This window comes from Lissotriton helveticus, chromosome 2_2, assembly GCF_964261635.1.
Source record: "Lissotriton helveticus chromosome 2_2, aLisHel1.1, whole genome shotgun sequence".
Classification (NCBI taxonomy): domain Eukaryota; kingdom Metazoa; phylum Chordata; class Amphibia; order Caudata; family Salamandridae; genus Lissotriton; species Lissotriton helveticus.
In genome coordinates this window covers 80014846-80029713 of record NC_136060.1, presented here as the reverse complement: position 1 = coordinate 80029713, position 14868 = coordinate 80014846, and the positions used below count along the sequence as shown (strand labels likewise).

Sequence of the window (14868 nt, the reverse complement as noted above, 5' to 3'; positions counted from 1 at the left end):
GACTGTATGATAGTGTTGGACTTGCAGGACGGCTATTTCCACATTCTTGTCCTGTCTGACCACCAACACTATCTGCAGCTTGTGTGGCCCAACAGCAGTTTTAGTTCAGTTAGCTCCTTATCTGAAAGAGTCACGTTAGTGATAGATTCCTTACCTTAGAATATCCCCAGGCGTCAGGCTGGATCCGGAAAAGTTTTTCTGCTTGGCAGCACCTCTGTGCACCAGTAGGTGGCGTCCAGTGGCTCCGCGTCCGTCACTGGCGTCGTAGGCGCCGAGATGATGTCACGGAGAGTACTTAGGCGCCACTTATGCGCGCTGACATTAGTTCTTTCTTTTTCCCCGCCGAAAGCGCAGAACCGGATTGAGCACATACCTCGGTCATTTTTTGACCACTTTGTTTTAGACTTTTTGGCTCCTTTTCTTGTCTCCTGGTGCACATAGGGATTCCTGGCTTTAAGTCTTGTGGGTATTGCCACCGGTCGGTGGCGGACCCCCATGATGTCTGCCTTTACTGCCAGGACCATGACTCCCGGGATTGTCGGGACTGCCGTGCCATGGCCCCGAAGGCATTGCGGGACCGGCGCCAGAAGTTGCTGGAGGTCCGGCACTCCTCTCAACGCCGCTCCCGGTCTAGGGGCCATTCACGGGACCACTCGCGGAACTGCTGCCGCTCCTCGGATTCTAAGTCTTCACCTTCAGATTGCGGTAAGCGACGCCATAAGAAAAAGTCGAAGAAGCATGTTCGCTCTCTGACATCCCCCGTCGCTCCCCGAAGGCGGACGTGGGAGACAGGGGCTCCGCCCATGCGGCTCCTCCGTAGCCTGGGAGTCCCGCGGCCTACCCGCTATACCCGGGTCCGTTGGCGACTCCCGAACAGGTGCAAGAGTTCCTTGCTGCCATTGACCGCCTGTTTAGGACTCGGGCTAAGTGTCCCGTGTCCAGATCCTGTTGGCCTGGGGACACCGCCTCTGGCGCCAGCCCCGGAGCCACTGGATTCAGCACCCTCGGCTCCGGCGCCACAAGGTGCAGCACCGCTGGCTCCTGCCCCGCCACTGCCCTTGACTCCGGCCCCAGCGCCGCCCCTGGCTCCGCCACAGGCACCACACTGGGCGCCGTTTATCCCGCCCCTGCCCCGGTTTCCGGACCATTTTGTTCCGGCCTGGATTCCGTGTTGGGATGCGGCTCCAGCAGGGCCCCAGCTGGCGACGGCTCAGCTGGCCCCCTCTCCGGCTCCGGCCCTGCTGCCGCGGCCGGCTCCTTCTACCCCGGAGTCAGACAAGGACTGGAACGGCTCGGAGGACCCCTTTGCGTGGCAGTGTGACTCCGAGCAGGATTGGATGGATGGCCTTCAAGATGCGGGTGAACTTGATGTGTCTTCGGACCCGGGGTTTGCATCCCCTCCGCCTACTATGGAGGAGGGCGCTTCCTACACCATGGTGTTGCGTCGAGCTGCGGAGGTCCTCCACCTCGACCTCCCTACGGTGATCCTTAAGACCAACCTCCTTACGGAGGTGCTCCAGATGGCGTCTACGTCGTCGGAGCTGCTGTTCCCTTTCATTGAGGCCCTTACCGAGGTCCTCTCGGGTACTTGGTTGTGGTCGGCCTTGGGGGCACCGGTGGATAAGAACGTCGCTAGGCGTCATCGTCCAGCACCTGGTGATCCCGCCTTTTTAACCACACCCCCGACGCCTGAGAGCCTGGTTTTTCAGACCTCGACATCGCAGAGTGCCTTTCCTTCGGCTCTGCCGGATAAGGACTCTATGCGGCTGGACCAAAATGGCAAAAGGTTGTTCTCCTCAGCCAGTTTGGGGTTGAGATCGGTAATACCACCTGCTTGTTGGGCTGATACTCCCACGCAGTGTGGGATTCGGTGGCAGAGGTTCTGCCTCAGTGCTCTGAGGAGGTCTTGGCTGTCCTTTCCGAAGCGATTGCGGAGGGCAAGGATGCGGCGAAGTTTGCCATCAGGTGTGGTTTAGACACTACTGATTCGTTGGGCAGGGCAATTTCCACGACGGTGGCATTGCGGCGCCACCCCTGGTTGCGTTCCACTGGGTTCTCACCCGATGTCCAGAGCTCGCTCCTGGACATGCCCTTTGATGGCTCCCGTCTCTTTGGCGGACAGTGCCCTGGAGCGCTTTAAAGACTTGTGCGCCACGGCTAAGTCTTCGGGTCTTTCCATGAAGGCCCCTGCCACGTCTGGGTTTCGTTCCTTTCGTGGCCAGGGTAAGAGCACCCAAGCACGCTCCTCCGCTAAGCCTGTGCAAAACCAGTCCTGTGGCTTCCGCAGGGGCGGGTCTGGTAACCAGCGAGCGGGTCAGTCCACCTCCACTCCCGCTGCTTCCACCTCTAAGCCTTCCTAATCCTAATTCAGGGAGCACCCCACGCCAGTGGGTGGCAGGGTACGTCACCACCTCCACCACTGGTGTGAAATTACTAGGGACTGGGTGCTGCAGATAATCTGTCATGGTTACTTGCTCCTCTTTCTGTCCTACCCTCCAGCCATGCCACCTCGGTACCACCGCATATCGGGGGATCATTTGTTTTTTTTCCGTCAGGAAGTCACGGCCCTCTTGGCCAAGGTGGCCATCGAGCGCGTTCCCGGTCAGGAAGTAGGGAGTGGTTGTTATTCCCACTACTTCCTGGTCCCCAGGAAGGACATGGGGGGCCTCGGGAAGGAGAAGTTCAAGATGCTCACTCTGGCTCAGGTCCTGGCTGCCCTGGACTCTGGACTCTGGTGACTGGATGGTGGCATTGGACTTGCAGGACGCCTATTTCCACATCCCCGTCCTGCCGGCCCACCAGCGCTACCCGTGGTTCACGGTAGGCCAGGAGCATTTTCACTTTGCCGTGCTCCCCTTCGGCCTTACCAGTGCCCCTCGGGTGTTCACGAAGGTGATGGCGGTGGTCGCAGCTCATCTGTGCAGGTCAGGGGTGTCAGTGTTCCCCTACCTCGACGACTGGCTGTTGAAGGCGGGCTCGCCCCAGGCAGTCGTCACCCTCCTCCAGACTACGGCCGACCTCCTGCACTTGCTGGGTTTCTCCAACAATGTGCCGAAGTCGCACCGGAGTCCCTCTCAGAAGCTCCCCTTCATCGGAGCGGTACTGGATTCAACACTGTTTCGGGTCTATCCTCCCAAGCAGCGAGTCCGGGATATTCAGGCTATGATTCCGCTCATTCAGCCTCTATCCCGGGTTTCAGTCAGGATGGCCCTTTGGCTTCTGGGCTTGATGGCCTCCTGCATCCTGCTGGTGGCACATGCAAGGTGGCATATGCGGGCTCTGCAGTGGAACTTGAAGTTCCAGTGGGCACAGCATCAGGGCAACCTGTCCGATCACGTCCAAATCTCGGAGGGCGCTGCACGACAGTTGCAGTGGTGGCTCACGAATCGCGATTGGGTCAGTGGCAGATCCCTCTCCCTTCCCCAACCGGAGCACACGGTGGTGACGGATGCGTCCCTCCTGGGATGGGGAGGCCACATGGGAGAGGCGGAGATCAGAGGCCTCTGGCGGAGTCCCGGCTCCATATCAACCTTTTGGAGCTGCGGGCGATCGGCTTGCACTGAAAGCATTCCTTCCCTCTGTAAGGATAAGTGTAGTGCAGGTGTTCACGGACAACACCACCGCCATATGGTACTGCAACAAACAGGGCGGGGTGGGGTCGTGGACCCTATGTCAGGAGGCTCTACGCCTCTGGACATGGCTGGAACATCAAGGCATTACCTTGGTGGTTCAACACCTGGCAGGTTCTCTGAACGCCAGGGCAGACAAACTCAGCCGCTGGTGCATGGTGGATCACGAATGGCATCTGAACTCTACCGTGGCGCAAGGTCTCTTTCTGCAGTGGGGAGAGCCTTGGTTAGATCTATTCGCCACCAAACGCTACACCTATCTTTGAAGAGGGGAAAGACCAGTGTCCCGAAGAACGGCTTATGTTTATGGTTTACGAGCTGTAAATGGATGCTAGGCCGTTGAGTCACTAGACTGATTATATGTTTGCCCAGCCAGAGAATTGGGGAAACATGAATGATCTGTATGTGATGAGATAGTTTGAGAACAATCACTGCCCTGTAAGAACAACCATAAACCAAGATGACTTGCTTTAAACAAACACCCCAACCGCCCTGAAGAACTACAGTAGATGCAGCATATTTAGCAAGAATTAATTAGGACCAAGATATAGTTTTAAAATGTTATCCTGTACGGATGAATAATGTACTATATAATGAATGATATCATCCTGGGGGTGGCCAGTTATATGGCCTAATGCAGCACGTGTCATGGCAGTGTAATTTCACTATTTTGGCTTTTTAATGCACATTAATACAGAGTAAGCCAAGGTTTGCCTCCTCATTGCCTGGTTAACACCTGAATGGTGCAAGCAGCAGCTTAACCATGGCCAGTTGACTTCTGTAAAGGATATGCGACTGTGTGGCATTACTTTGGTACCTTATAAAATAAATTTTGATCCGTTTGAGCTAGAAGCAAATTAGGTTTTTGTTAAAATCTGTAGATTCTGCAGCAAATGGCAGATTATGTGACAGGTGTGGCAAAACCATAATTATACTGACAATACAGCTGTTGCCCCATCGCATAATGTTATGAACCCCCTAATGAAGAGCCCGCCTGAAAAGATTTCCTTTGTTTCAAGGGGGATTTGCTTTTTACACCCCCTAAGGTGAAAAGAAAAATGGACTGGCGTCTCACACTCTTCTCTATGATGAGTTAGGTTCATTTTGATCTATAGTGATTGTTTTTTTTTTATATATAGATATATGTTTTTATTGGCATTTCAAGGACAGAGAAAAGGGTTACAAACAATGTCTCAGTGGAGCCAGACTGTTGTCTCAACATCATAAACATGCATGTCTTATATTAACGACCTTCCTCCCACCCCTTCCCCAGGCTCATTTGACCATGGACGAGTGTACAAGTGATTGCCAACTGCCTTACTCTTGGGGTGCTCTTAGATGGCCAAACTTGGCAGCAACACCGAGGAATAGCATGTGCACTTACCAGTCTCCCAAGACTTCTTGCGTTGCCACCTTTCAGCTTTAGTATCTTGCAACCTCCAAACATCTATAGAGGTAGCTCATCTGCCATCAATAATTCCGCAAGCATTACCGCCCAGGCCTTCATACCATTACTTATTCTTTAATCCCTGCAAGTTTTTTTTCATATGACTTCCCTCAGCATTAATCCATTCAGCCATGTCTCAACAATTCCTCAATCTTCAGGCGTTTGGGGGAACATCCACCCGATTACAATCCTGTGTTTAGCCAGCAGTAACCCCAGGATGAGGAACCTTCTATTTTCTTTTTCCTGCGGATTGGAATTAGTCCCAGTAAGCATTGTGCCTTTTCCCAAGGGATCTCCCACCCTGCAAACATTCATCACCCCCAGTCACAAAGATCTAGGTTTAATTCATCTTTTGTTTGTTATCCACGCCACCCCAGTTTGGACCCAACCATATGCAAATCAGTCTTGACCCTGCTCCTCATGGGAACAATCCAGCCCAAACTGCTAAGCCAGGTCCTCCCTGGACTAGAAACAAACATCCTGGGACTGGTTTTGGGGCATCACCCCTCATCGGCTTGGCTAGCTTGAATCCAATGGCAAAGAGAGCACCGGACCCACGTCTGGGCATACCCTTCCTACTTAGGGTGGAAAAAGGAACAAATGATGGTCAGAATGATTAATGGAAAGGTTCTTTAAAGTAAATTACAAAAGAAGATCGTTGTGACCAGTCAAGCCATATTTAGGAAATTCCTGTAGTGCATGGCCTTGATTCTCTCCAGATTTGTTCTCACAAAAAAATGCCAGTTGCACGTTTGACAGTTTATGATCTTGATGCCACACTTGTTAATATCGACTGCTCTCTATTGAGAGAATATCTGGCTGCTCATAATGTGCACCCGAATTTTCTGAATGACGTTTTCTTTCAATACCAGCAGCACTTGGACTGTGTGAGGTCTGCCATGGTTGCGGCACAAAATTTAAAGTGCGCTAGGGTTTCATTTAGTGGTGCACACAAACTGTTTTTGAATGGGGTTTCACACACACATATACAATATGCTTTCCAGTGACGCGCTCCGAAGCAGGGAGACAGTAGCGGAGGCTCTGTTCGATAATCTACCAGCGGTCAATGAGGAACCGCCTGTTACCAGAGTGACTAACGCGAGCAATGATGTCAAAGTTCTACTTAAAACATTGGAGAAATTGCTTCGCAATGAACTATCTAAATGGTGGGAAAAGAAATCCCTTGAAAAATATCGGGATGCCAACCGTGTACCCAGGGGCCTTCGAGTGCTCATTGTGCCAAATATGAGAATCCGGACCCCAAGATGCTGCAGGAATGGGCCGACAACAATCTTCAGGCCTCGAGAAACATGTTAAATATTCTTATTAAGTATCCCCAATCAGACAGAGATGCGCTTTTATTGGAAATCGACCGCATTAATGGGCTTTTGGATGCTTCTGGCGAAATGGATCTCATAACAAAAACTAAGAAAGAAATTGAGGTTTGTTTGGTGAAATATGAAGATTCTATAAAAGAACGGAAAATCTACAAATTTGCCAGGGATCAAAAGGATTATGCCACTGGCCGCATTTTCACCTTCGCTAAAAAGTACGACAATTACAAACGCCAAGCCCTTACAGGCCACAAAAGAACAGGCCCAGCTACCCTTAATAATGCAACAGCTGCTCCAGATGACACCGACTCAGATGCGGCCTCTTTAACTTCGAATAGTGGTTCTGATGATAATAGATCTGTCACATGTCTAAAACCAAATGAGCCAATTAATTTCACTGTCGTTGATGAATAAAATTTTGTCAGCGAGGACCGAAGGTATTCCCTGCGCCCCTGCAATCCTCCACATCAGCAAGGCAGTGCTCCAACAGGAAACGGCGCATCAGGAGGCGCAAGTTCAAACAAAGGTACATCGCGAGACAATGCGCGCAGGAACTGGAAAAGATAACTGCAACAACAGAAAATACAGTGATTAACTTGACTCACGTTGTACTTTCTAAAGGGGAAGAACAGCTCCTCTCACTGGGACTCACATTCTGTCCTAAGAACAACTTTTCTTCAATCAGGCACGCATAGATGTTTTTAAATTTATACGTAAGATTAAACTTATCAAATATTTCCAACTACATCCTATGCCTCAAGCCAAAGAGTCTGCTACTCCTGCAACAGATAACACCATTAATCCTCTGCAAGTAAGGAACCTAGGGGGACTGCAATCTCTCCTTGATCTGGCTCATGAAGACAGCTCATAAGAGGCTCCTACAGTCAGTCAAACCATCACTGTAAATAAATCTACTTCCAGTCCATTTCGACCGAAATCAACTTTTCTACCGCTCATGCCAAAAGATGCTGTGGACGTCTTCAGTGATAGAGTCATCACGGAACTTCAGGAACTGAATAGAGCCAACCTGGGGAAGAATAAACAGACTGATTATAATAATGACCAATATCATCGTTTGATGTTCGGATTGCTCTGTAATTTTTTGACAAAGGAGGTAATACTGTACTATGGTCAAAGGATGATTATTTAAAGGAGGCTGAAAAACAACTTTCTGATCCTACCTGTTACCTCAAGACAACTACATTTTCAATGTGCAAAAGTGAGGACAAAACTCGTAAATTAATTCACCAGTGGCAGAGAAAAGGCCTGTTATCAAAGGAGGAGGCGAAATTCTTGAGTGTTGAGCATCCTATCACTCCTGTCTTTTACCTTCTCCCGAAGAGACATAAACTGGTTACTCCTGTTCCGGGGCACCCCATCATTTCGGCTCAAGGGTGCATGAATGAGAATATATCGGAATATGTTGATTTCTTTCTCCAACCCCACATGACCAAACTGCCGTCCTATCTTAAGGACACTACTGATTTTCTAGTTAAAGTTAAGAATGTGAATTGGTGTTCTGATTATTGCTTTGTGGTAATGGACATTGAGTCGCTGTATACCAGCGTACATCATCCCCAGGGTTTAGAGGCGACTAAGTCTTTTCTTGACAATCGAGAAGCTGTTCTGAGAGATCACAACTTAATGCTCCTCCATATGACTGAAATCTGTTTGAATTATAACTTTTTTCAATTTCAGAATGATATCTATCATCAACAACGTGGTGTTGCAATGGGTTCATGCTTCTCCCCCAGCTATTCATGCTTGCATGTTGGCTGGTGAGAGGAGCACGAGCTTGGTATAACCCATCGTCAGTGGGAACCTTATATGGCTCACTACTGGCGTTATATTGATGATATTTGTATCATTTGGAAGGGGACACAAGAACAAGCTCATGCTTTTGTGTGTGCAATTAACAACAACGACCGTAATTTAAGATTTACGGCCACAGTCACTAATGACTCGGCTGAGTTTTTGGATGTGCACCTCTACATTGATGAAGGCATACTACACACAAAACTTCATAGAAAGTCCACTGCGGGCAACTCCATTCTTCACGCCCGGATCGCCTACCCTGTTCACACCATTAATAGTATTCCTTACTGAGAATTCATCCGTATTAGGCGTATATGCAGTGACACAATGACCTCCAATCAATGCCTTATGGAATCCTTTCAAAGGTTTCTTTTACGGGGTTACAAATCTAATTTACTCAATCAGGCACTCTCCAAAGCTAAATTTAGATCAAAGGATGAGTTGCTAGAACCCAAGGCTGCCACAATCATTGATTCTAATGCGATTGGTCCCATCCGCCTGATCACTACCTTCTGTACTCAAGAGAAGAAAATAAGGCAAATTATTTATTCTGAATGGCCAATTGTTCTTACAGATAACATCCTCAGCCCCATTTTGCCAAGTCAGCCCGCTATTACCTTTAGAAGGGCACCCTCAATGAGGGATGCACTTGACAGATCTATGCCTGAGAATGTACCTAAACGTACCTGGTTATCCAAAATGGTTTTTTTTAAATGCACGTCATGCCGTGCTTGCACGTTTGCAAAGAATGGCACATACTATCAATCTGCCTTTAGTGATAAACAGCCATTCGAGAGTACTTAACCTGTCGGTCTGAATTTGTCATCTACAAACTGAAATGTACTTGTAATTTGGAGTACATTGGTAGCACTAAGCTACCTGTGAATAAACGCATCTTGCAGCACGTGCGGGCCATTGTTAATTCAGATAGTAATTATCCGGTGGCTCGTCATTTTAAAGCGCTGCATAATAACCAACTTAAGGATCTTGAATTCACTGTCTTAGGCTCAGTCCCCAATCCCGGACGGGGGGAAATCGTTAAAAACTCCTCAGGCAGAGGGAAACCCATTTCATTTTGCTATTGGACACCAGAGTTCCCAATGGGTTGAACATCAATGAAGAACTTCATAACTTTCTGTAAATCTGTAGTTTTACTTGAATCTGGTGTGTTTGATACTTTGGTCATGTTTTCATATTGAAAATGTTAGTTCATGTTTTATGTCATAATTAACATGATATTAATGCAAATAACTATGTAGTCGCATGGTAATCCTATATTTTTTGTGTAGGTTTCTTACATGGAGCCTCGGCTCTACTGTCAAGGGTTGACTCTGCTAAATTTGATGGCATATAGATTTATCTTTCAAATTAGTTCTCTATTGCTGGGTAGGTTATTAGGTTATTATTAGAAGCACTTTATTTTGTGAATTTGCACTCTCAATGGCTTATTCATGATTATCGCCTCTGTGTTTAATGCATTGGCATCCTACTTTCAGATTGGAGTTTACGTTTTCATATTGCAGCAACTCGATACGATTGTTTTTCATGTAAATAATTGATATGATTTTTAGGGGAACTTGCCATAATTATCATCACTCATGAGTTACTGCTTTTTCGCAAACTACGCATTGAGCTTTTATTTTAAGTCATTCTGGGTGCATCACTTATTTGTATATAACCTCCTTGAGTCATTATCTGTCGTTGTGTTTTATTAGTGATATATTGTTGCCCCTCAGCCTTTTTTTTATGGTTGATTGGGCTTTTAATACACTTTAAATTTGCACAGCTTGCCGAGGCGCGTCATGTGATCAAGCTCCGTCCGCGAAGCGAAACACGTCATGGAGGACAGCCGTCCTAAGATAATGAAAGAAACTTACTACTGCTCACACAACTTTGTGTGCTGGTGGCTTGTCATTGAACGAACATTCTGGGGGAAGAGGTCCGCACCTGCTTTGTTCCGCTGTGATATCGGCGGTCAGGATTTGTTTTCGATATATATATATATATATATATATATGTATATATATATTCACTGAAAAACCATAGGTTTTACACACGTTATAGTTAGGAAATAGCATTTACAAAACCTATGAAATTCACTGAAAAAACCATAGGTTTGACACCAGTTATAGTTAGCTGGAAATTTTACTCGCATAAAACCAATGAAATTCCCACGTTATAGTTAGTTGGACTCACTATAACTTGCGCTTGAAATGCACTGCTGATGACGTCACATATTACATCACTCATGACATGGTCAGTGACACACAGAGACGCACGCACACACACGAACGCACATACACGCACGCACACACACACGAGCGCACACATACAGAGACACACTATACAGTCCAATATCCCGGCACTCAATTGTAACAATTTTTAGTTCCTTATGTATTAAACATTAAGACTTTTTTTATCTATGCACAGATCCTGAGTATTACATCCACAAGTGACACTTTTGGTTCTTATTAGTTACACGAATTTATTAACACACATTAGTGAGCATAAACACCAAAAAATTATGTATACATCAGACACAAAATAATATAAGAGCTGGTCAGGAGAAGATGATCAACAAAATATACAGGACAGTTGGTATTTATTTAGTATGTCCTCCTTTTCCTGATCCACAAAAGACAACAGCCGACACGTGTTTCGTCACGTCATGTGACTTCCTCAAGGCTTCTGAATATTTATAGGACAAAATAGAATGTCTATGTCTTTGTTCTTCCCGATGAGTTTCAAGATTCCAATGTTCTTATACTGAATAACTTTGTTCAAGAGTCTGTAATGCTCCTATTGACTGTCGTTCGTATTCCCGGCATATAGTCTATGTGTTATTGATCTCACGTACACGAATTCAAAGAAACGCCCAGCGTTATGCTAATGTTCCTATCATAGCGCTTAAAAACCACTGTACACTGTAGAAATCTTGGGTCTCAGTTTACAGGTAAATTGCGTCCCTCTAGGTTCATTGTCCCTTAGAAGGTTCTAATGTAAATTTAATATATTCCTGAATCTCTCTTTTCTTTGGTGCAGGGGATAGCGACCTCAGGCACGTTTTCAATTGTAGGTTTGTATTTCTCTTAACTCAATGATATTTGGAATACTCTCGATCCTGAGGCGTGGGTAGTGGGCTCTGATAGGCCGCGTTATTGCACATCCTCCCTGCAAAGCTGCCAGGTCCGCCACTGTTGTTGATATAAACTTTTCCAATCCTTAAATATATGGCTTAATCTGAATCTATTTTCAATAAGAGGTGCGCCCCAGTAGCATTACTGCCAGTGAAAGTGTATATAAAACATACAGAGACACACACCACACAACCCCTTCCCCCGCCGCCTTAGCTGCCACCCCCAGTACAACTAAGCCCCACTCACCGCATCGGCGCTACTCCGGACTTCTGCAGCCTCCGCGGGGCTCTCCCTCGGGCATGGGAGCCCCGCGTCACCACTGCTCCTCTGGCCAGACACTCCGCTGGCTTCAGAAGACGGAAGTCCCGCCCACAACAGGTTTCGGTTTTGCTCACGTCTTAGCTTTCTTCAATGCTTGTTATACTGCTTGTTTTGAGTTCTGTGAGGGAATTCCAATTAAACTGCTTCAGATAAAGAGTAAAAGTCCCCCGTAATCTATGCAGTGCCCTATTGTTAAATAGAATACCATCGATTTAATTATCTTTCCGGGTTATTATGCAGTGTGCTCTGTATGGAGCAGGCTCTATTTATTCCTGACTTATTGGACAGTTCGGTGGCTCTTGGCACGGGCTTCAGTGTTCAGTGAATGACACGCGCTGCACTATTATGCCACGGCACCAAGTGGTGCGCAGTGGAATGAGGGTTCCTGGAATGAACGAGACGGGGAACGCGTGATGTGGGTGAAATATATTCTGAAAATAATTTGTGGGGCTTTGAAATTGAGGCGCTCTTCCTACCTCTGCACTTGTGCCTAGAGGCAGGCTGCATACTCTTCAGTGCGCTGTGGCTCAAAGGAAGGTACTTTCTCTTCATTGAGGATGTGGTTCAGACATTAGGAAAGGAGGTCGCAGAAACTTGGAGTAACTACTGATTTTCAGTGTGCCCTCAGTGCGAACCAACGGCCTTACCCCGAGCAAGGAGGTAAATCTGAAATCAGGCACAATAATGGTGCACATCCTGTGGATTTTATGCTTCGGTTTCCCTGTGGCTTTGGATGAAGTTGATCTCATTGTGCCGTGCGTGTTTGGTCGTGAACATGGTTCGACAAAGACGGCCTAGTGTACACACCCAGTCGCTGTTCACCACACGCGAAAACTGTGCCTCCTCGATGGTGCCTACTCCCCAAAGGACCATGCCTCTAAGACTGCTGTCCTCCTAATAATAGTGCCTTCTCTTCAGTGTCTGTCTCCCCAAGCTCGCCTCTTCCACCCCCTGCACAAACATGCCTCCCTTATCCCAGTACTAGCCTGCCTACCCTGCTCGCGCACAATTCTACGTCCCCCGTTGATTTCCACCCCCCCATGATTGCCGCCCCCCCTCAAACAAGGGTACGCCTCCCCCCTCACCACCCCAATGAGTCTGCCTTCCCCCTATAAACCCCTGTGAGTCTGCCTTCCTCCTCACCACCCCGTGAGTCTGCCTTCCCCCTCGACCCTGTGAATTTGTCCCACTCCCAGTGACTCTGCTTTTCCCCTTACCTCCATCAAAACTGCCTTACGTTCCATTAACCCCCATGAGTCTGCTTTTACTCCAATCCCCCAGTGAGTCAGATTGCCCATTTGCCCCACCCACTACTCCTCGAGACTGCCAGCTTCCTTCCGTCCTCTCCAGCGACTATCCATCCCATGAGCTGACAAAATGCCACTCCTCAGACTGCTTCCCTCCTAAGGAACTCATCCCTCACCCCAAAACCGTTCCCCACCGCCGTTCTCCGAGACTGCATCCGTGTTCGATGTAAAGCTCATGTTTTCTTACTTTTTAACTTCATCCTGCTGCTAATTGAAGCATACCGTGTTTGTTTTATTGCTGTCTCACGTAATTTAGAGCTGATTAGCTAGCTATTTTTGCAAACCCAGTTTCGACCCAGGTGTGCGGACATAGTCAATTTGCATACGTACATTCTCAATGCCTTTTCCACACAATCAGAATTTCTATTGAATGTGGACAGTTTAGCAGTATGGCTTAATGGCTAGAGCAGTCGACTTCGAAGCTGTGAAACCTAGTTCGAGTCTCGGCAGGGACGCTCAGCATCCTGTGATTCTGTGCAAATCACTTAATCTCCCTGTGCCTAACAAAATGAATGTGTCTGTTTGGAAGACAACAGGTGCTCATGTAAAGCACTCTGCTACATCCAGGTCTAGTTCCCGCTATATAAAACTACCTCCCTCCGTCCCCCCCCGCCCCACCCCCAAAAAACTGCACACTTTGGGTTAGGCTTATGGTTGTGGTCATTATGGATGGGTCTGCCTGTAAGATTGGGTGTATACCCTCAAATCCCCCCTCCATCTACGTGTTTACTGACATATCATTCACAGTTAATTAACATGCTTGCCCTCCTCTTAGCACACAAGTTTCTGCCTCAATGGTATCAACATAGGCCTGTGACACTCCCAGTGTACTTGCTATCAAGTTCCAGCACACACGTTTACCATTAGATCAAAGAAGGGCTTTAAGTGGGATGAAAAATCTGGGGGGGTCTCGCAAAAGGGCGTGGCCAATGTAATTCAGGGTGTGTTACACCACAACCTCTATTCAATGAATATGGTTACAACCTCGAGCTTGCCCCTGAGGGCACAGTAAACATGCATTACACGATGTCCACAAGCTCTACACAACATGCCGTGCTTTTGCTTGTTTCTCTCAGAGCTTCACTACGAAGCTACAGGGCTCAAATTGCTGGCACACATTATTTACGAACAGAGCTGTATGTACGAGCCAACAATGGACCTATAAGATGCACCGGACTGTCACCCGCTTGTTTTAGAATGTCGCTCAGCTAAACAATGATCTAAATGTGCCATAAAATCTCTCAGCTCTTTCTTGTTTAATCTGTATTAATCAATTGATAAACCCTTTTGCACAGGTTTAGTTGAACTGATCTCGTGTTGTAAATTAGTGACTACATCTAAGAGTTAAGATAATGTGGTATCAAAGTACAAGGCACAGGTAGGAAAGATAACTAGGCAGTCTGTCAGGGTGCACTAACCTGGAAGTCAGGATCCCACAGGAGCAGGAATATTTTCCATTATTCATCACACTCACAGCCAACTCTACAATACTATTGAAGAGTTATACAGCAGGCCTGGGGGAAGGGGAATGATAAAAGAGAGAGTAGAATAGACACTGGATAAATGCTCAGGCCAGGTTGTACAGCTAAACTTAATCTGCACTTCTGAAGTGTTCATCTCTTAAAAGCAAAGGACAGCTTTAGTATAACTGTAGTTTGAACATTTATGTTTTAACTTGAAGTGTTGTCTATGATATATATCTGCTGGTACTCTGTATTCAATTTGAAACTAGGCCTTTCTTCTAAGCTCTATCTATCTATCTATCGCCCTCACTCTATCTATCTATCGCCCTCCCTCTATCTATATATCGCCCTACCTCTATCTATCTATCGCACTCACTCTATCTATCGCATCACCACAGCAGCACTCAGCACCACC

General features: G+C 47.3%; 1 protein-coding gene across 2 annotated transcripts in view; it reads left to right on the top strand.

Annotated features, from left to right (window-relative positions):
* Positions 1-14868, top strand: part of VPS37A (VPS37A subunit of ESCRT-I) — a 310413-nt gene that overhangs the window by 197565 nt on the left and 97980 nt on the right. The gene's annotated exons all lie outside the window — the stretch shown is intronic.